Source organism: Peromyscus maniculatus, chromosome 5 (assembly GCF_049852395.1).
Source record: "Peromyscus maniculatus bairdii isolate BWxNUB_F1_BW_parent chromosome 5, HU_Pman_BW_mat_3.1, whole genome shotgun sequence".
Taxonomy (NCBI): domain Eukaryota; kingdom Metazoa; phylum Chordata; class Mammalia; order Rodentia; family Cricetidae; genus Peromyscus; species Peromyscus maniculatus.
Window position 1 is genome coordinate 142,914,231 of NC_134856.1, and position 23,243 is coordinate 142,937,473.

At 43.2% G+C, this 23,243-nt stretch overlaps 1 long non-coding RNA gene across 1 annotated transcript; it reads left to right on the top strand.

Moving 5' to 3' along the window:
- Nucleotides 1-16,123: 16,123 nt before the first annotated feature.
- Nucleotides 16,124-18,524, top strand: LOC143273211 (uncharacterized). The gene is made up of 3 exons (XR_013051109.1): nucleotides 16,124-16,435; nucleotides 16,609-16,709; nucleotides 16,885-18,524. It is a non-coding gene; the product is annotated as an uncharacterized LOC143273211 (long non-coding RNA).
- Nucleotides 18,525-23,243: the final 4,719 nt, after the last annotated feature.

Consider the following 23,243-nt stretch of genomic DNA (forward strand, 5'->3'; position numbering starts at 1 on the left):
GTTGGAGAATTGTTGAGTGTGTTCTGCAGGGGAAACAATTGCGGGCACCGCCACAGCCAGCATCCTGAACTGCTCCTGTTCTAGCTGTCACGGGAGTCACAGACTGATTTGCAGAACAATTACGGAACAGCTACTGTGTACCAGAACACCTCTTCTCTTTGTGGCCAGGGCCTCCTTGAGTGTAGAGTTTAACAAAAAGAAACAAAAACAAACCATGGATCAGTTTGGTACAGAAGCCACATTGGCATAGGGGGAAATGAAACAGGAAAGTCAAACATATAATGCTGGAAAGAGGAAACTGAGTGGTCAGGGAAAAGCTCACTGAGAAAGTAATATTTGAGCAAAAAAAGCTGAAGGATGTTGGGGAGGAGCCAGTGAGAACCTATCTGTGAGGCTGGTTAACCAGCCAGGCTAGTGCAATCAGCTAGCACTGAGCTTATCAGTGGCCATCTCTTAAAATGAGGTAGACAGTGACCAAGGAATAACACCCAAGGTTGTCCTCTGATCTCTCTTGTGTACAGGCACACTTACACCAGGAAAGAAAACACAGGTGAGAAACACTAAATTATGACAGATCTCATGAGTCATAGCAAGACACTTGTGGGTTCTACTCATAGTGCATGAAGAACCTTTGGAGGATTTGAAGCTAGAAAGTAACATGACTTGCTTTATTCTAAATGATATGGGAACAGACTGTAGAAGGTCAGAGCTGAAGCTAGGAGACCCAGCAGCATGCCTTCCATCCAGCTTGTTTGAGTCCCTTATCCAATGTACAAAGATTGCTATCAAACTACTTGTTAATCTCAATTATTCTTCATACTGTGTGGGCCTGGAGCTTCTTGCCCGGCCTGGGCCCACTGTCTCTTGGTACTCCCTGCTTCCAGCATCACCCTGTCTGGACCCACTGTCTCTTGGCATACCCTCCAGCAGCATCCTCTTTTTCTCTAATTCCTCTTCTTTACCCACCTGCTCCACCCTGTGCTCCAATGACTCATTTTCCTAAGAAATTACCCTCTCATCCCTGGAGACAATATTGAACAGTCTGATGATCACAGCAGGGTGGGACAGAAGATGCTGAGCCATGATACAGTAGCAATAACGAGCTCAACCGAGACCAAAGGGACCCCTGAGGCTGAGATGACCCTTCTAAGCTGACTTCAGTGCAAGTCAAGATGCTACACACCAAGGTCACCAGTCATCCTTTGTAGGCTGCCCTGGAAGGAGGCCTGACACAGGAGGGGTGACAGTCTCTGCCTTCCAAGTTCCAGCACTGTCTAACCCAACAGTACCAAAAGCTGTGGAAGAAGTTCTTGCTCTCCTTGAGGAACTGGGTAGCAGCTGTAGCACCCATTGTCATCACCAACAGAGAGGCCTGGCTGTCTGTGTCTGGTGGCCATCCTCTGCTCTTCACATTCGAAGCCACTCTTTTCCCATGAAGTCATATGTACAGCTACAGGCATTGCCAGACTGCTTCAGCAACTCAGCTTCTCCCTGATCCCAGCTGGGACCCTCCCCACATTTCAGCCTGAACCCTACTTCTCCATACCTCTACCAGACTCCAACTATACCACTCAAGGTTCTACATGCCTCTACTGTACTCTCTAGGACTATGAGCCTGTACCTGTTGAGTTTGGCCAACTCTCCTAAGGCTCTGAACCAAAGGCCAGTACAGAGAAATCATGAGTATTTCCTATTTTCTAAGTTAGTTATTGTGTGTACATGTATGCAAATGTATGTGCCATGACATGTATGTGGAGGTCAGAAGACAACTTTAGAAGTCAGTTCTCTCCTTCTACCATGGGGTACCTGGGAATGGACTCAAATTATCAGGCCTGATGGTAAACCTTTGCACACTGAGCCATCTTGTTAGCCATGGACACTTCACTAAAGGGCTGAAGGCTAGCCGCTGCTTTCTTCCACATGAGAGTTCTGAGAGCCTGACTTAGGAGGCAAGAGGAAGATTTAGAAAAGGGATAGCAGGGAAATGTCATTGCTAGGCTCATGAGTGCAGCCTCATGGCCTTTCATCTCAGACCCTGTAACAACCTGAATTTACTCATAACACAGTGGAGGAATCCAAAGTTTAATCAGGCGTCCCTGGGACAGGGAGCAAGGCTCAATGGTAGAGTGCTTTGTCTAGCATGCATGTATACTTGTGGCCATAGAATCAATCCCTAGCACATGAAATAAACACATTAATAAATTTTTAAAAATAGATTTCCTCTTGTATTTAGCACCAGACAGTGGAAGAGTTAGAATTTGAGCCCAGAATTTGGCTTTGCTTTCTGGCACTAACATATTACTTTTTTTTTTTAATCATCAGTGGGACAGAGGAAGAACACAGACCCAGGCCTGGCTCTTCTATAAGCCAGACCACCTTACAAACACCACTTCACTCTTTGGGCCAAATTTTGTCATCTGTTAAGTAAGTAGGAGTTATGTAATCATCGCTCATATTTCTCGGGTGCTGTTACACATCTAGCTAAGGCTCTTTCAGATGAATTCTCTCATTCTGTCCCACCCCAACCTTGTGATTAAGTGTAATCAGAATTTATTCCCCCCCTTCCACAAATGAGGAACCTGTGGTTTAGGTTTACCTTTCTCTGGGTCACACAGCTAAGAGGGGTGGATATTGACACTCAGACATGCTGACTCAAGTGCACATGCTTAGCTTGTCTGGCCTTCAGGATCTCACAGTCCAGGTTCCTCTGTCCTGGTCTCCAAGGTCCTGGGAGAAACCATGGCAAGTCTCAGGAGGCCCAGTTCTCCCCTTCCAGGGACTACTGCTGCCTCACTCAGACTCTAGCTGTTTCCAGGACTTTTCTGCCTTTTTCTCAAGGTGTAGTTTCCAAGGAAGGAAGGGCCTGCTGGGTGTTCTGCGGCTCATCTCAGCTGGTTCTCAGACCGGGATGCAATTCTCCCACACAGGTCTCACTGGAGGCTCTTGTGACCAGCAAACAATGGAACTTTTTTTATATAGTGCATATTAATTACACAGCATAATGGGCTTCATTGTGGCATTTTCATACATGCAGACGCCTTTGATCACATTCACCCTCATTGTCTCTCCTAATCCACTACTTCTCCCCATCCCTTTCCTCTTCCCCAAGTGGACAATGGGACTTTTTCAAAGCAGACTTTCAGACGTGTAAGGACTTAGTCTGTTCTACTCAAGTTCTATGTTGTTGTTTCTAATTAGCATAACCACCGTGAAACTATTTTTTTTTCTAATTCTTTAAAGTAAGAGAAACAAAGAACAGCAGCCAAAGGAAGAAGCCTGGGCTTTCTTGACCCAGAAGTACCTCAGGAGTCTCTTCATGTGGAATCTCAGCCTTGTTATTATCATTATTCTATGTATTTATGTATGGCTCTGATGAGTTTGAGTCTTTGGCAAGTATCCTGGTTTGCTTCCCCATTGCTTTATATAACACTGACCAAAAGCAACTTGGAAAAGAGAGGAGTTTTTCTCATCTGACAGGTGAATTGATGAGACCCACATTTAGTGAGAAATCCTGTCTCAAAAAATAAGGCGGGGAATGGTGAAGACACCAGATGTTGACCCTCTCCATCCCCACACACCCTCAATCACACACACACATAAGAAAAAGAACCTCAGCTGGGCACTTTTCATTTTATCCTTGGACAACTTTCTCCTCTCTAACTCCATTGCCTCTGTCCAACCCCTTCTGTTCCTCTTTTGCTAGCCCCTGCTCTGGGTTTTATTTTTTCATTTATGTTTTATGTGTATGAGTGTGTTGCCTACATGTATGTCTTTGCACCGAATGTCTGTGGTGCCCAGGGAAGCCGGAGAAGGCAATGGATTCTCTGGGACTGGAGTTACAGATGATTGTGAGGCACCATGTGAGCACTAAGAATCAATGCTAGGTCCTCTGAAGGAGCAGCCAGTGTACTTCACTGCTGAGCAGTCTCTCCAGTCCTGTCTCTGAGCTTTGAGAAACAGTCTGCTTATATTTTTGGTTGTGAGCCTAGCCTTTAACAACTAAGCCAATTCTTTATACAAAATTATTTCAAGCATACTTTCACATGAAAACTTGCCTTGTATTTTTATAGAAATGACTCATTTTCATTCATGGTATATTATTTTTACAATTTTCCTTTTCTATTTGAACAAACTTACTAATGGCTATCCATTTGAAAATTAATTTTTATTTATAACTCCTATCTGTATACAATTTATATTATTAAATTCATTATGTTTTTCAACACAAAAAGAAAGGGAAAGAAACAGTTTGCTGGCTTCCTCCCTGAAATCTGCTATGATGTCTAGCCAGCCTCCTCCTTGGATAGTCAGCTACCTGTTCTCAGCTAGTTCTGCTTCATAAACATAAAATGGGTTTAAACACCTCACATCTTAGAAAACCAGAGCTGGGGTGCGGCTCAGTCAGTGAAGTGTCTAACATGCAGGAAGCAGGGGCTCAGTCTCAGCACTGCACACGGCAGCATGCTTGCTCAGTCTCCAGCACTGCACACAGCAGCGTGCTTGCTCAGTCTCCAGCACTGCACACGGCAGCGTGCTTGCTCAGTCTCCAGCACTGCACACGGCAGCGTGCTTGCTCAGTCTCCAGCACTGTACATGGCAGCGTGCTTGCTCAGTCTCCAGCACTGTACATGGCAGCGTGCTTGCTCAGTCTCCAGCACTGTACACGGACGGCAGCGTGCTTGCTCAGTCTCCAGCACTGCACACGGCAGCATGCTTGCTCAGTCTCCAGCACTGCACACGGACGGCAGCTTGCTTGGGATTCCAGCACACAGGAGGCAGAGGCAGGAAGACCAGACGTTCCAGGTTGTCATCAGCTACAAAATGAGTTTGAGGAAAGTCTGGGCTACATGATACCCCATTCAGGAAAAAAAAGAAAAGAAAAGAGGTGCTCGACAGCTAAGAACATATACTACTCTTGCAGAGGACTGTATAGTGCCCAGTGCTCACATCAGGTGACTTACAACTGCCTGTAACTCCAACTCCAGAGGATCCAATATTCTCTTCTGGCCTCCCCGTGTACCAGTACTCATGTGAACATACCACATCTACACACACACACACACACACACACACACACACACACACACACACACAATTTAAAATAATAAAAAAAATCTTAAAACAGACTAAAAGAGGGCTGGCCAGTGCATCCTTCCCTTGGCCTCTTTCCCCTTCTTCAGCTGTCATTTATCATCAAGTCAACTGAGAAGGTGTTCGAAGAATCCAAAGGTATAAATTCATTGCATTCCCCAGCATGATTTCAAACTAATTTTGGTTGCCATGTACCAATGAAATTACTTCTGCCAAGGTCACTGAGGACTTCCATGTTGCTAAACCCAGCAGCTATTTTTCAGTTCTCCTCTTCACTTCTCAAGAAATCTAGACATTGTTGACTACTCCCTTCACTTACAACATCCTCTTGGTCTCTTTACCACCTACGCTTCTAGTTTGCCTGGTACCCCTCTGGAATTCTTCATAAACTCTCTCCATAGGCAGCCTGCAAGAGCCAGCTTAGGACTTCAATGACAAAGTGTTTTCTACTAATTATTCCCAACTTCAGCTCAGTCCTATCCTCAGAGCTACAGAGCCCTGTATCCAATTGCTTCTTGATATGTTCAATCTAGATGTCTCAAGGGGCACATCAGACTAAATACTGTATTTGTTCTTCTCCACTAACTGCACACCAAACTAAACTATCATCCAATACTTCACTTCTAGCTTGATGCTCTCGTCCACAGCCAACAATGTAGGACTTTGTTAGATACCTCAATTCTTCATCTTCTACATTCGATCTACTCTCAACGTTCCTGTTCATCTTGCTTTCTTAATGTCTTTATATTGTTCTAGGTCTCCACATGTTCTCTGGTACCAGTTCAGCTCAGGCTGTCATCTTTCTCCCAGATTATGGCCATGGCTGTAATTTTTGCATATGAACCCCCTATCTTCCAGCCCATTCTCTTTGTTGCCCTCTAGTGATACCTTCAAACCTTGAAACCATCATGAAGCACCCTTCCTTATTTAGAACACCCTGATAGATTTCTTTAAGTTATTGCTTGTATATTTGTTTGTTGAGATAGAGCTCAGTATGGCACTCAGTCTGGACTCAAACTTCTAAACCTCATACATCAACCTCCAAAGTTCTGGGATTACAAATGTGCACCATCAAGATAAGTCTTGGTTTTAAATTCAGATCCAAATGCCATCCCTGGCTTCAGAGCCTGTGCCATTTTGCTCCATCTACCTCCACAGTGTTGTTACCAAATGGTCTTTGGCACATGGACTTGGTGCATGAGTCTCTACATGGCTCATTCCTTCTGCTCCTTCCATTTCATCTAGCATTGCCTCTAAGCAGAGTAGTTCCTGACCCTGGTCCAGCACAAGTATTATGTCCTACAGAAATGGGTGTTCATTTGAAGCCCTTCCATCAGTTTGTAAAGCATATTCTATGATAAGTGTGAGAAAATATCACTGATGCCTCCCCACTTCCCAGTAGCCTGTTTATGCTTCAAAACATATTTTGTTCACTATTTCATCTCCAGGTATTAGTAGCATGCCACTCAAAATTTGATAAGCCCTATTAAATATTTGTCAAGTGATGTTTGAGTGTAAAGGGAAAAAGTAAGAGAAATTAAGCTGTTGCTGTGAGTGTTACAGACTAAGTTCAACTCATTACAGCATCTTTATTACCTATAAAATGACTGGCTCTGTGCCTCATAAACAGTGGAGGCTAAGCACATATTGGAAGGACAGAACTGTGTTGAATCAAAGCTTGAACCAGTGCCACTTTAAGATATATCTTAAGCTACCACTCATTGACCACATAGTTGTCATCATTATTGGGCTTATGAATACCCCATGTGATAGCATTATTTTTCAATTTTTATACATTCAGGAATTCACAAGCTGGAGTCTCCATGGGGAAGAGCAGGCATACTGAATTTAAGATGGTTTCAGAAGAATTCCACGAAGAAACCTTTGACAAAGCTATAGATAGGTATAGACCTGATGGATATTATAATACCCAAGTGCTAGCACAGCTGTGCACAATGTCATTGCTACTGCTAGGCCTAAAGTTCACCAGAATCTGTACACCAAGAGGCCAAGGTCAAAGGGTCTAATTCGAGCAGCAGAAAAGTAGACAGAGAGAAGTGGCTAGCTCCTGTAGTACTGAGACTACAAAAAAAAAAAAAATATGCCCAGTCATCACTTCCCCATTTCTCTAAGGTTTGTACAAAGGACAAACCCAGCTTTAAGTCTGAGAGCAAGAGAACCCTTGATGCTATCCTGAAGGTCATCTTCCAAGGCCTAGAGCATATGGAGAAGAGTGGAGGATAGATTTGGAAGTAAAATTAAAGACAATGAGCACCAGTCCCAAGAGCATGTTCCTGAGAGCCAAAGTGTCCTCTGCAAGGTCCAGGCTGTTCCCTCCATAGTCCTCCAAGAGTTCAGGCTTGCTGCCCACATACCACCTTCCAGGAAGAGAAATCTGGGAGTTTAAGGTTCTCTTCCCACCTACATACATATGAATCTATGTTCTGAGGCTATCTTGCTGGAACAAAATCATCAGCAGAAGTGGTCCAGGGTATATGGGAAATACAGAGAAGCCCTATCAGATAGGTCACCAGGCCAACCATCACCCATCAGCATAAGGGAACAGTGGGAAGGTTGTCCTCACCCAGGAGTCCACACCTAGAGCTAACATAGAGCTAATGTGGAGTCAGTCACTTTGATGATTCCTGCTATAGATAAAATAATATGTTATGAAAGAGATCACAGGAAAACAGACAAGATCACCTGAAGGTCATTTCATCCTGGATTAAATCTGATGGTCATGACTCTGATGACCCTGCAGCATCAGCTCTAGGCCCTTTTCCAATGACATACCATGTCCTGACACTTCCTCATTGGCACAATCTCTGAAAATATCCCCAGGCTGGCAGGATTTGAGTGACTGCCTACAGAACACCACTGATCTCAATGGAAACTTCCTTGGAAGTATAAGGAGCTGTTGTTGTCTGTTGTCAGCATGGTTTCAAACATCTTCCCCTTTGTACCCTCAACTGTATTTTGCTTTGTTTTATTTTTAGAATAGTAGATCTGCCAGTTGAAAGAAAAATCCAAAAGCCCTTACTTAACTCAAGGACTGTAGAAAACAACTTGGTAGACACTATCTTTCCCTCAGTTTTATTAATAGTTAAATCCGACTCCCTGCAGGCCAGACTTCCTTTATTATAGTTCCTTGGACTGTTTGAATTGTTTATTTTTTGTGTAGTTTGCATAAACATGTCGCCAATAAGGTTTTCTTCCCCCACATATGGCCCCTACTCCCACCCACTGTAGCAAAATATTTGATGTATTTTTCAGTTGTGAGTTCTGAAGAAACATATTCTCATACAACATGGGAATGTCACATTTGCTCGTGGCTTTCATAATATACAACTTGAGCTAGTTGAGGTTAGAACAAATGACAACACTCATAACAAATTATTAGGGTGATATGTATGCTGCTGGGTTCTCTAGAGAAGCAGAACTGCATTACAAGAGAGGGTTTGTTAGGTTGATTTTCACCATCAGAGGTGGACTCATCCCACAATGGCTATCTGTAGGTTGCAAAACAGGGGAAACCAGTGGCTGATGGGTCCTAGAAGATACAAGTCCCAGAGGTACCAATAATGCATCCAAAGGCCTAGGGGCCTCTGGAGAGTCACTGATGCAAGTCTAAATTCAAAGCAGAGAATTGGTGTTCACAGATGATAATGAGACAGTTTGTTTATTTCATACTGCCCCTTTCACAACTATGACATAGAATCAGCCTAGATATCTATCACTGCATGAGTGGATAATGAAAATGTGGTACCTATTCACAATGGAATTTTATTTAACTATAAAGAGACATGAAATCTGTCGGTAAATGGGTGGATATGTAAAATATTATACTAGCTGAGGTAACTCAAATCCAGAAAGGCAAATGCTACACATTCTCATATGTGAATCACACTGTCAGATCATTAGATGTGTGTGTGTGTTTAAGTTGAAGTGCCTGTGGAATCCAGGAAACTAGAAAGTGGTCGTTGGTGGGAAGGGGAAGGAAGGCCTTGAAGGAGAGGAATAGTTGAACACAGATAATATGAAGGGAAAAGGGGGGATAATGGGGATGGAGGCTTAAGTGGAAAGAGAAAGGGAGAGTAGGGAAGAGGAGGAGATGGGGCATGGATAACTAACAATAACTATCACTAAGGATATTTAAAGAAGCCTAATGGAACTACCATTTTATAAGTTTCCTAAATATATACATATGTGTGGAGAGATGATAGGTAGATAGATAGATGATAGGTAGGTAGGTAGGTAGGTAGATAGATAGATAAACAGATAAAAATGTTTTATTGGTATTACCTTACATAGGAGGTAATGCTACTTCTAGAGCTTGCCAAAATAAAAGCCCAGTGCCTTTTCTCAAGTTGTTGATCAGGAATGTCCCTCCCCACTCTAAGCTGGAATGTTAACTGGCTTGATCTTGTGTAGGCAACTACAGCTATAGTGGCTATTGTTCTGGGTTGCCCACCAGAACTTGATGATAAGATCCTATTTCTGGGACAGGAGGTGGTTGCACATACCTTTGATCCCAGCACTCAGGAGGCAGAGGCAGGTGGGTCTCTGTGTAATTGAGGCCAGCCTGGTCTACAGAGTGAGTTCTAGAACAGGCTCCAAAGATACACAGAGAAACCCTGTCTCACAAAACCAAAAAGATCCTTCTTCTAAAGATACCACTTACTTTTTTCACAGGATATAGAGAAATCAAGCTGTACTAATTAGAAAGCTTTCTCCTTGCTGGTTAGCTTTCATAGAGCAAGAAGGTGTTACAAAGGTCACTGGGGAAAAGCATCAATAACAACTTTACCCAGCTATTAACCCTATGAGTTACAAGAATGACTGCTGTGGCAAACATGTCTATGGACGCAATAGTGGCAGAGGTATTATGGGGGTAACCACCCAACTGCTAATTGTATGTGGGTCATACGCTACAGAGGAAAACGCACACCTGATACTGTAAATCTGGCCAAGAAACCATGGTTTGGGAGCTCATAACCCCCCAGGAGTAAGCCTACTACTCTTACTTTAATACATGGATATAGTGTCCAACTGGCCCCTAAATTCATATTACTGTACTGGGAGATTAGTACAGTTCTTGGACCTCATAAGAAAAGTTGCTTTGTGCAGTTAGGCAGCAGTTAAGGCAGAAAGTGACAGCTGGCCAAAATATAGAGCTAAGAGTCTGCGGAGTGCTCAACCACAAATGGGACATCTCTGTCACATTTTTAACTCCCATGGCTATACATCATCAAAGAAGAGGTGGGGAGAAGATTGTAAGGGCCAGAGGTTAAATCAGAACTGAGCAAAACAATATCTTCTAGACTTGACAGGACCAGAAAACTCATGAACTCACACCAGCTGTGGTTGCCTCTATAAGATCAAGCCAGTCGATATCCTTGCTGAGAAACCACTGACATTTGATGGCTTTTGGAGGAGGGAGAGAAAGTTTTCTTTAAGGTTGTGGTCCCTGGTAGGTTGACTGTGTTGGTGGATGACCCAACAACTATGAGACTATAGATATCCCAAACTGGACTTGGTGAATTATAATTTTAAAAAAGAGAACGCAAAGTTGGAAGAAAGTGATGAAAGAAGGTGAATTGGGGAGGACTTAGGGGAAAGAATAGGTGGGTGAATATGATCAAAATATGTTGCATGTGTTCATGAAATTCTCAAAGAATTAATAAGATACAGTATTTCTATTAATTTATTAAAAGACCACTTAGGAGTCTAGCACATCATGCATCAGATCCTCTATTCTACAGTTTTTTGTTCCTTCCAAGGGGACTCTGTAGATGTAACTAACCATCTTATTAAATAAGAAACACAGAACCAAAGCAAAGAAGAAAGCCAAGAGATCAGAGCTAAGAGCCTTATCCGCCTGCTGCAGCTAGCCAAGAGACCTCTCCAAAAAGGGACCTACTTCCTGTGTGTTTGTCTTTATATAGACTTTCTGTTCTGTCTTCTCATTGGTTGTAAAACCAAATCCTTGACCACACAGAGATCTGCCTAGCTCTTCTACCAAGTGCTGGGATTAAAGGCATGCGCCACGAACGCCCAGCTGTGCTATGGCTTGCTATTAGCTCTAACTCCCGGGCAACTTTATTTATTAACAGACAATTAAAATCACATTTCAGTACAAATAAAATACCACCATAGGACTTCCAGCCTACTAGATAATACATTCCCATTTAGAGTGTGTCTTCTCCATTCAGTCTGCTGACCTGTATGACAGTCACCTCAGGGAAACACCCCACAGACACATCCAGGAGTGTTTTGTGCCCATTTTCAACATATTTCTTAACATAGTCAATTATAGATAAGAGTGTCCATCACAATAAAAGTACAAGCCACCTGGAACTACAAGAAGCTGGAGGAAGCCAGATATTTCTTCCTGGAGCCATCAGAGGATGAAAAGCCTGACCCATCCCTTGAGTTCATGCTTGGTCTCCAAAGCCCTTAATTATTACATTGGTGTTGCTTTAAGGTAGCCTGTCTGTAGGGCTTTTTTGTCATTTTAGTTAAAGGAAACAAATACAGGGACTATTCATATCCCCTAGTTGAATTCTTTTGCATTACAGATAGGGAAGTAAGAACATCAGCAAGTGATCCATGGTTTATGAAATGTTAACATACAGTGATCATTTTCAGTTCTCACAGTGACTCTGCAGGGTAGCAGTTATAACCCAAGGAGAACAAATGAGGTCAAAGCCTACCAGCCAGAAGAGTCTTTGTGCAAAGCTCACATTTTTTTCACCAAATCTCTGCCTGTGGCTCAGAGAAGTCCACATTCAGATCAGTCGGTGATGAAAAGTGAATTGGAATGCACACTGCACACTCCAGAGCTCAAACACACCAGGCTCATCTCAACATCAGAACTACTTAACCATACCAAGGCCGGTTCAGTAGAATGGCTTCTAGGCTCATAATAAAGATTCTGAAGGTAATTTAAAATGGGTATAACTAAACAGAACAGTGGTAAACAGGAAGGTAATTTGAATGAGCAGAGAGCACTGTTTATTTGCTTATGAAATTTGCTTAAAGAGTACTTTAAGATTCTCAGAAGCCAAGAAGATCAATGGCTTTCTGTAGGCAGACTTTTCTTTCCCACACACCAGTTCCCAAATAATCGACACGAAGACTCAATATTAATTATAAATGCTTGGCCAATAGCTCAGGCTTATTACTACCCAGCTCTTACAATCTAAATTAACCCATTTGTACTAAAGTACATTCTGCTACACAGCATTACATCTCTGTCATCTTGCACCTCTTATTTCCTCTCTGTGTCTCGCTGGCGACTCCTCTGACTCCACACTTCTCCTTCCCAGTGTCCTTAATCTGGTTTTCCCTTCTAAACTTGTCCTGCCCAGCTATTGACCAGTCAACTTATTTATTAAACTAATCACAGTGTAATTTATATAGTGTACAGAAGGATTATTCCACAGCAGCTTTCCCAAACCAACTTGGTTTGAGGGACCCTTCATAGCACCGCCGTCTTGAAGATGCTTCATTTATGTGCTGCAAAAAGCAGCATGGCAAAGTCCCATTGGTCTTAAATAGTAATGAGCCAATGAGCTAGTTGAGCAAATAATCAAAAAAACAAGAACAACTGTTCATGCAGCAAACCCCCAGTTTGCAATTACTTAGCAATTTCAACTCACATTCTGCCTCTGAGGCAGGCTGAGTCTCCCATTCAGAGGCTAATTAGATTAAAATAGTAGCAACACATTAGCTGGGGAGGCTTCAATCATTTGGATGTTGTAGCTTTAATTGTGATCTACACCCAGAGAGAGCCACCCTTTGGCCTCTTTATTGCCTCTGCAGGCACTGGAGGGGACTGGATTCCTGGTGCTGAAGTTGGGACCCACCAGCCAACCAAGGCTGATCTGTCAGAGGATTCTACTTTGGGACCATTATCCCAGCTGCTACAGAAGTAACAGGAAGGAACAGTAACTTCCTTTACTTTTTATTTTAAGATGTGTTATTATTTTAATAATGTATGTATATGTATCTCTGTGTGTGTACATGTGCATATGTATGTTGGTATAGTAGAGTCCAGAAGCATCATATTCCCTGGAGCTGGAGTTATAGGTGGCTGTGAGTCCCCATCCCCACTCCAGTGTAGGTACTGGAATTGAACTCAGGTCTTCTGCAAGTCATTGGAATGGGAATGTACTGGTATCTCACTGTGATCTAGATTTGCATTTTCAATAATGCTAGTGATACTGAGCACATTTCCATGTGCTTATTGGCCAGTCATGTGTCCTCCTCAATGAGAGTCTATCCTAGTTCATTATTTTTAATTGGAGTGCAAGTTCCATTATTAGGTTTTTGGGTTTTTTTTTTTTTTTTTTTTTTTGGTTTTTCGAGACAGGGTTTCTCTGAGTAGCTTTGCGCCTTTCCTGGAACTCACTTGGTAGCCCAGGCTGGCCTCGAACTCACAGAGATCCACCTGGCTCTGCCTCCCGAGTGCTGGGATTAAAGGCGTGAGCCACCACCGCCCGGCGGGGTTTTTTTTTTTTTTAACATATTCTTCATACAAATCTATCAAACACAACTGGCCTCTGTATTTGTGGGTTCTACATCTATGGATCCAACCAACCATGGATTGGAAATATTCAATGGAAATTCTGCATGTACTAGCATGTCTAGTTTTTTTTTCCTTGTTATCATGCCTTAAGCACACAACACAACTATGTATATAGCATGTATATCACACTAGTTAAATATATGTTTCCTTCTGGTTTGTCTTTCTAATCTTTTGATGGTAGCTTTGCAAATGCAAAGCTAGTATCCTCAGTTTTAACAAGGTCCAATTTATCTTTTTTTTTTTTTTTTTTTTGTCGTCTTTTACACACTATGTTTTGGCTTTGGACCTGAGAAACCATCTTTACCTAATCCAAGACCACAAAACTTTACCTCACCTCTTAGAAGTCTTTGGTCTGTTTTTCACCTGGCACTAACTGTATATTGGGTATGGGATATGAATACACAAACATAGGGTATCCAGTTACTGTAACACCGTCCTTTATTCTTTGAATTGCTCTTGCACCCTTTTCAATATCAATTTTCTTATATTTGTGGATCTGTATCTGCTCTCTGAATTTTCAATTCAATTGACCTATTTATCTGTCATTACATCAACACTATGTGTTTTGATTGTTGCAGCTTTAAAATAAGTCTTGACATCATGTACTGTTAGTCTTAAAATTTTGTTCTTTTAAAGATATCCGGAGCCAGGAGTGGTGGCATATGCCTTTAATTCCAGAACTCAGGAGGCAGAGGCAAGTGGATCTCTGTGAATTCAAGGCTAGCCTCGTCTACAAAGCTCTTTCTTGGGAGGAAAGTTATTGGGGTTAATCTAAATTCTTGTATTTGCATACCAACTGTAGAGTTAGTTTGTTAATTCCAACAATATTCAGCAAGAATTTTGACTGGCATTTTGACATATAAATAAAGAAATGTCACATCTGAATTTACTGAGGTATTCCTTCATTTCTCTCATTGATATTTTTATGTTGTTTTTGTTGTTGTTTGGTTGGTTAGTTGGTTGGTTGGTTTTGTTTTTTTTTAAGACAGGGTTTCTCTGAGTAACGGCTTTAGCTATCCTGGAATTCTCTGTGTAGACTAAGCTAGCCTTGAACTCAAAAGAGATCCATCTGCCTCTGCCTTCCCAGTGCTGGGATTAAAGATGTGTACCACCACTGCCCAGCTGATGTTTACATGCACTTGTATCCTTTGCAATGTTTATTCCTTAATATTTCATACTTTTATACTGTTATATATGGCATTAAAACTTTCAGTCTCTCACTTGCAAGGCTAAGAGAGGAGGATCAAGAATTTAAAGCCAGCTGAATTACAGAGTAAGTCCAAAGTGGCCTCAGCTATGCAATGGGACCCTTCCTCAAACAAAACAAACTTTAATCTTTGATCACTCACTAATAGTAGATAAACTATGGGCCCTTGCTTTGCAGCATTGACTGACTTGGTACTCCCTACATAAACCAAGACAGCCCCAAATCCACAGCAAACCTCCTGCCTTAGCCTCCTGAGCACTGGGATTACAGGTGTGCATGGCCACACCCACCTTGTCTCTTATTGTCTAGCTTCCTCGTTATTTTGTAGTCTTTTTAGTATCTCAGGTGGAAAGGTAAATCCAAACCATGTTGACTGGAAGCAGAAATACCACTTTTTTAAAAAAAAAAATCCTAATTGAAATTTGGGTGCCTCCCCCAATGTGACCTTATCCTTTGCTTTGCATCTGATTATCTTTTAATTATGTTAAGACTAGGTTCCTGCTACTGCCATTGTCATCACTAGTAGTAGTAGTAGCAGTAGTAGTTGTTGCTTCAACATAGTCTCACTATGTATCTCTGACTGTCCTGGGACTCACTATGTAGACCAGGCTAGCCTGGAACTCATAGAAATCCACCTGCCTCTGCTTCCAAAGCACTTGGGATTAAAGGTGTATGTCACCTCACCTGGCTACCATCACAGCTATTGAACATTGCAAAGAACTGTAATTCCCCATCTGTTGTAACTGCCTCCTGCAACCAGGGAAACATACAGAGACAGCCAAACCAGACTGGAGGGAAGCCATGAACTCTGGACCAACAGCTGTGGAGCTGCTTGAGGGAGCCCCTGGCAATGGGATCAAGATCCATCACTGGTGAATGACCAGCCTTTTTGGAGCCCAGTGCCTATGGTGGGACACCTTGCACAGCCTTGGTGCAAGGAGAGAGAATTGGACCTGCCCCAACTGAATGTGCCAGGCTCTGCTGACTCCCCATGGGAGGCCTTGCCTTGGGGGAGGTGGGAATGGAGGGTGGACTGGGGACAAGGCTTGGGGGCAGAAGGAGGGAGGAGAGGGGGATCTGTGGTTGGTGTGTAAAATGAATGAAGCATTTCTTAATAATACTTTTTAAAAAAAGAACTCCAGCCGGGTGGTGGTGGCGGCGGCGGCGGCGGCGGCGGCGGCGGCGGCGGCGGCGGCGGCGGCGGCGGCGGCGGCGGCGGCGGCGCACGCCTTTAATCCCAGCACTCGGGAGGCAGAGCCAGGCGGATCTCTGTGAGTTCAAGGCCAGCCTGGGCTACCAAGTGAGTTCCAGGAAAGGCACAAAGCTACACAGAGAAACCCTGTCTCAAAAAAAAAAAAAAAAAAAAGAACTCTCCTCCCCCGTGTTTGCATTGTTTTCTCAGTTCTTGTCTGTCTAGGTGTCCGAGTTCTCTCCCTAGAACACACCATTAAAAAGCCAACACAGCAGCACACAAATGTAATCATACCTGGAGTGGTGGAGACAGGAGCATCCCTGGAGTTCACAGGCCAGCCAGCCTAGCCAAACTGGTGAGTTCCAAGTTCAGTGAGAAACCCTGTCTTTAAAAAAGATGTTAGAGAGTGATGAAGGCAGGTTGAGAACTGATGTTGCTCTCTACAGGTACGCACACAGGGCAAACATGAACACACACAAACACATTGTTTTCTCATAGTCTGAGTGTCATATTTTCTTTTCTTTCTAGAGGAATTACACAGTCAACAGGCCCTCCTGTGAGACACCCCACAAACTTGGTCATGGTTAATTGGAGCAGGATGATACAGCCAAAGCCAATTGTGAGCTCAGGTGAGCATGCTAAGCAGTGATTGTAGAGTGCAGTGGCATTGACTAGGTGACCAGGGTGATCCCCAAATTCATTGTGCAAATCAGAATAGCTAAGCCCCAAAAGACCAGGATCAGTTGATGGGAGTAACGCTTTGGTGGGAAGTTTCCTTATGGTGGGTATGTTCTAATCTTAAAGAGAGATGGCAGCCGTACAACATGGTAAACATGCCAAATGCTACCCATCTGTGAAGTAAAGAACGAGCAATTTCACTATGTGGATTTCACTAAAGAACTGAAGAGGGAACGCATGGCCTTCACCTCAGGAAATGGCTGCTTGGGGAACCTGAGTATCTTTAAGAAGTCAGGCAAAGTGCCCAGTTTTCTAAGAGTGCAGAGAATGAAGGATTCTTAAGCAATAGGGGCCAGTTGTTGGCAGGTGGCAAGGGTCAGATTCTGCAGAGCAAAACTGGACTTGCTTTGGCTGGAAAGAGTCAGAGAGAAGTTTGTGTGCCATACTGACCCTGCCACAGCTCTCAGCACTGCACTGGGGTGGAAAAGCCAAGAACCGAGCACAGCTGTCACAGCTGGAGCCAGCACTCAGCAGACTCTGGCAACGAGCCTGGCGTGTGAAAATCAGCGGCATGGGTTAGACACAGAGCCTGGTGTGAAAATCAGCGTGTGGGTTAGGCAAAGAGCCTGGCGTGTGAAAATCAGCGTGTGGGTTAGGCAAAGAGCCTGGCGTGTGAAAATCAGTGGCGTGGGTTCGATTCTACTTACAAGGAGAGGACACCAGAGCATTACAAATGAGAAGTAAAGGAATCCAACGGCACCCCAAAGGTTATAATCTCCAATGCATTACAATATTATGATACTACAGAGGTATTTCTAGCTCTTGTGAAAGATCAAACTACACTCTTTGGAGGAGTCAGCCTCCAAAATAGTCACTTCCCATTCATATCTCCCCCATCTGAATATTATCTTGTACTATAAAATGCCATTCTAAAATTTTACCATGGTATTATAAGTACAGGGTTGGCGACAATCTGATAATAAAGACTAGTCTCACTAGTGACCTCAAGGAGGCCATCCCCCATTGCCAGCAGAGATAAAACCCAGATTATACACCACTGCTAGACTGGAACTGATTCTCATCTTCCTGTGCAATGAGAACACCAACCACACTGTCATGAGAGGTTTGAAAATAATTCTAATCTCTATGAAGATATTATGCGACAACAAGCAACCAAAAAATAAATGAGATCCAGAGAATAAAAAACACTTGGGGTAGCTGCTGTATTCAGAACTGCCACCTCATTAAACTCACACCAGTCTGTTCAAGCTGACCATTCAGGTACACCCACCAATGTGGCTGGAGCACTCAGTATCTTCTGTCACTCTGTAGGAAACCAAGGGCAGTAACTGACAGACTCATGTCCTAGGGTGGGAGATCACTCCTTTTAGAAACTACATTGAGTACTGGAGAGATGGCTCAGCCTTTAAAGGATGGCCTCACAACCTAAATGTTAAGAAATCACATTGATTCGGTGATGGAGAGATGTTTATTCTGTAAAGTGCTCACCATGCAAGCATGAGTTAGAACCCAGAACCCTCTAAAGAAGCTGGGCAGGATGACAGTGTTGGGGTAACAGAAACAAGATCATCCCTGAGGTTCACCAGCCAGCCACCCTAATCTAACTAGTGAGCACCAGGCCGGTGAGAGACTCTGTTACCCCTCATCCCAAAAAGTAGACAGAGCATGATGAACAACATTGGAGGCTGCCCTCTGGCCTCCACACATATATGCAGGCATCAAAAATCATATCACAATCATATAGAAATCTATAAACATGGAAATACAATCACTGTATATTACTAAGTGAAAATGCTACCATGCTGGGTGATGGTTCTGTGGAATAAAGGTTTTAAAACAAACACTAAGATAGCCCGGTGTGGTGATGTACATCTTTAATCTCAGCACTCAGGAGGCAGAGGCAGGTTGATTTCTGTGAGTTTGAGACCAGTCTGGTCTACAAAGAGAATTCCAGGACAGTTAGAGCTATGTAGAAAGACCATGTCTCAAAAATTAAAGAAAGAAAGAAAAAAATGAGAAAATCTTGAATTTAAACATTCAACAGGAAAAAAAAAAAGTGCAGGGCATGCTAACATTCATCAATGTGTTTCCAAAATGGTATTGTACTAACATCCAGAGCACCCTATCACAAGCCATATAATGACATCTGCTGCCATAACAACAGACACACTGGCAAGAAGGAGCCAGACATAAATAACTGAAGGAAGTAACAAGCTTGTGGTCCAGCAGGCGGGGAAGAAACACTGGAGGTCAGCATGCTGGGAAGCACCTCACCCCAGTGTCCTCTGGTGCTGGCAGATGACCTCCCAGTAACTTTGCTGTGTCACTCACACATTGATAAACACTGGTAATGGGACTGCTTGAGAGAAATAGTTCTCTGAGGAATTCGTCTGGCTTTTAAGTGTGGCTCCATTACAGGATTACATGGCGCCACCAAGTCCAATACCCAAGAAGAGAGAATGGAAATGGGACCCAGGCTGCTCAGGCAAAATGACAAGGGAGATGGTTCTGATTCTGTGGCAGCAGATAACATTTTCTCCTCCCAAAGAACCACAAAGCGTTTTAAAAAGCAAATGGAATAAAGATGTGGGTGAGAGGTTCCTCCCTGGGATAAGCAGAATGGGAGGAAGAAAATGGAAAGCAGGTGAATCGTCAAAGAAAAGGCAGTCCAGTGAAAAACATCAAAATGCAAGCACTAATTATATGCCAGTCTTCAGGAAATGAGAGATAGATAACAAACCAGAAAAACAGTAATTTAGTGAAGGTTGAGCAACTGATTCTTTCCCCAAAGGCAATGAAAGAGAGAAGCAAGCATCTTTGAATGCTGGCAATTATGCAGATGGTAGAAAGAAGAAAGACTGGATTTTATTCCCACATAACAAGGGACAGGATTAGGAAGACAAAGCAATTTGAAGTGTTTACAGTTTCGAGATAGCCCACATCTCAGTAAGCATTCAGAACTCATTATCTGAGCTGTGAAAAATTACCCTCAGAAATTACTGAAATTAATCAAGTAGTTAAACATTTATTTAAAACAAGCTTAGAAGTTAGAGGAGAAAGGTCACTTGAGACGAGACCAGCAGAGCTGAGTCCACGTGTTCCTGCCTGTGAAATGTACCGTGTTTGCTTAGGAGCAAAGGTTCATGTGCAAGTGAGGCGTGTGGAACCCTCATTCCCTTCGGGACTCCAGCCTGCACTTGGGAAAACAGCTGCTGTTGTCAGCAGTCCTTGCAAAGAGCAGCTGATGCAACCCTTAAATGACCTGGGGCCCTTGACCCTCCGTGACGTTGGTGCCCAGTTTGAGTGTTTGGGCAACGTTGGAAATTAAACACAGCCCCAAGTTATTCATCCCTCAGTTGCCAAGGTCTAGACTCCAATGTCCGGATAGTTTGCCTCTTCTCACACCCTTTACGCCAAAAGGTAAGCAAACAGGAGAACGTTTCTGAACAGACACAAGGAGGCTCTGCTGTGTCACTTTAACAGCAAGGAAAATCAGCTACTGGGAGACAGGCACACAAGAGCGACTTCTCCCTGAGATTCCCAATGCGACCCTCTGTGAGGGGGTAGAGGAAAGACTCAACAGGAAGCTCTTCCTCCCACGTTATACCAAAATGAGGACACCTAAAACTGTCCCGTGGTCAAGAGGAAGAAGCTGTAAGGACAATGCCATGCCCTGTTTTTGTCAAATCACCTTAGCACAAGAACCCACCACTGGTCCCTTTTCTTAGAATTTTTTGTGGGGTGTGTGTGTGTGTGTGTTTCCAATACTGAGAATTGAATTTAGGCCCTTGCACATACTAAGGAAGCAGGCTTCCACTAAGTTCTACCCCTCATCCTAGACCAGTATTTTCACAAGGGAAAGAAATTAAATTACTTTTCAAAGCTGTCCCTTTAGCATCCTTCGGTTACCCTAGAATTTAATTTATATCTTCAAGTTGCATGAAACTCTGAAGGTCCTATTTGGGGAAATGAAGGAAAAATATACAAAAGCTTCAGAACCAGGAATGTCTCTGTTCAAATGCAGACTTTGTCATTTACTATCAGTATGATCTTATTTGCCAGACCTCAGTTTCATCATTTGCAAGATGAAATCTGCCTTCTGCAAAGACTTGATGCAATGGCTTACATGAGCTAATGTGTTTAGCATTGTGGCTAAATTTCTGAGCATCATGGCTCAGAAAACACCCAATAAACAGTAGCCTGTGCTATTAACTCTCATTATTGTTAAATAAGTAAGAATTTTGTAATTAAATTGCTCCCTAAATGTTGTTCATTTTAAACCCTGATGTGAGAGTTAATATGACTCACACTATGTACCCTCTGTGCCATGTGAAAAATGCAATGTTAAACCTATGCTGAAGTCAGAACAGAGTCAGCATTAGAAACATTATACAGAGGCTGGGGTTGTAGCTTAGTTGGTAGAGTGCTTGCCTGATACACACAAAGCCATGGGTTCAGTCCCCATCTCTGCATAAAACTGGACATGGTGTAGGCAGTGGTAGTGCATACCTTTAATCCCAACACTTGGGAGGCAGAAGCAGGAAGATCTCTGTGAGTTCAAGGCCAGCCAGGGCTACAGAGAGAAACCCTGTCTCAAAAAACAAAATAAACAAACAAAAAACAGGCACGGTAGCACACAGTTACTCCCAACATCCTTGACTGCATAGGCAGTTCAAGGCAAGCCTAGAATACATGGGACCCTGTCTCAAAGGGTAAGGAAAAGGAGAGAGAAAGGAAGGAGGGACATTACATTCAAATATTAAGAAGAAAAATTAAAATTTTCCTTTCTAATTAAGTTGGGGTTTCCTCTCAGCAAGTACTGCCATTCCCAGTTGAATGAGACACTGGCATTCTCCCTGATACCCAGTATGACAATGTTGGTGTTCTTAGATTCTATAGTGTCAGGAAGCTCAGATGATGATGGTACAATATAAATTCCCAAGAAGAGCACATTTGTGAAGAACATCAGCACTTCAAATAATATTCATCCCAGTAAGGGAGGGTGTGTCTTCACAGAGCTTGTTCTGAGCTCATCATTCATTGTAAATTTATGCCTCACACTTAGAGCTGGGTGCTAGCAGTGGAAAACAGAGGTGCTATCACTATTTTAAGCATAGAGAAAATGGAGAATCAAGACACTGACCCAGAATTAATCCTTTGGGAGTATCTTCCATGCAAATTGGGGTTCCTTGGCTGTGCACTCAGAACCTCATCTCATATTCTAGATCTGCACTAGAAAAAAAACACATGTCTTTCCATGCCTTCTGCCTCCCCCCAAAGGATGGGCTGCATCAAGCCCATCCTTTTGACCCAGTTTTCAAGAAGAGCAACGACTCTGTGTGCTAACTCCCATCTTCAAACAGTTGAGAATGCATCAAATCACAGGAACCCAAGTCACAGCCAGAAATCTAGGGGGAAGAAGCACCTCGCTGGAGAGGGAAATGGATGCTGACTGTCAGCCCATCGTATTGTCCAGGGCTGGGGCAGCACAAGGCTTGGAGGCTGAAGGGCTAAATGTGACCAGTGGATCTGTCACTTGCTAATGGCTGTGTGATCGCAGTAAATGCTCTTTATTGTTCCACATTAGACAAAAGAGGTTGGACCACACCCTTTCTGAGAACTTTGCCAGAAAAAAAAATATACCTTCCTGTAAGAGGTACAATAAGGTTAATGGGAGACATCTCTCAAATGTGCCCATTTCATCTTTGTGGTCATTGTCCTTTTTCTGGTGGGTTATTCCACCAAAGTGGCAATAAAATTGAGGCTGTTTTCTACCTAGAGGACTATCCAACCTCAGCACTTTAAGGTGCACTGGAGATAGATGCAGTTAGAAGCAGGACTGTAGTCGAACAAGCTCTGCAGTCCTCCGACACCACATCTAAATCTGAGAGTGTGAATGGCTGCCCTGTGTAGTCGGAAGTTTTTCTGTGCCCTGTTTTTGAAAGCCACTCTTGTGAACATGACTGGACTGAAAAACCTCTTTCACTGCTTATAGGTGCTGCATGAAGGCTTAAACATCCTAAGAAATTCCTTCTCTAAAATAAATGTTAGAAATTCTAGACTAGAGAGATGACTCAGTGGACATGCATGGCACACAAGCCTGACAACCTGAAGTTGGATCCCCAGAACCCAGTTTGCAAGAAAAGCAGAAAGATGCTGTATGCTAAATGCAGACAGAGTAGTGTATGCATCCACAAACCTAGCAGTCCTACAGGTCTCCTGGTCAGCTTCCCTAATGTATGCAGTAATGAACAAGACAGACCTTGTTAAACAGTGTGGAACCCATGGTTGTCCTCTCACCTATACACACATGCTATGGCATGTGCATGCCCCTCACATACACGGCGGGAGGGGGGGTGGATTTTAAATCTTAAAGTAAAGCCTCTCGAACTTCAGACTTCATTATTATCATAGGGATCTTGTCATGCAGGTAACGGATCAATAGGTCTGAGACTCTTCAGATC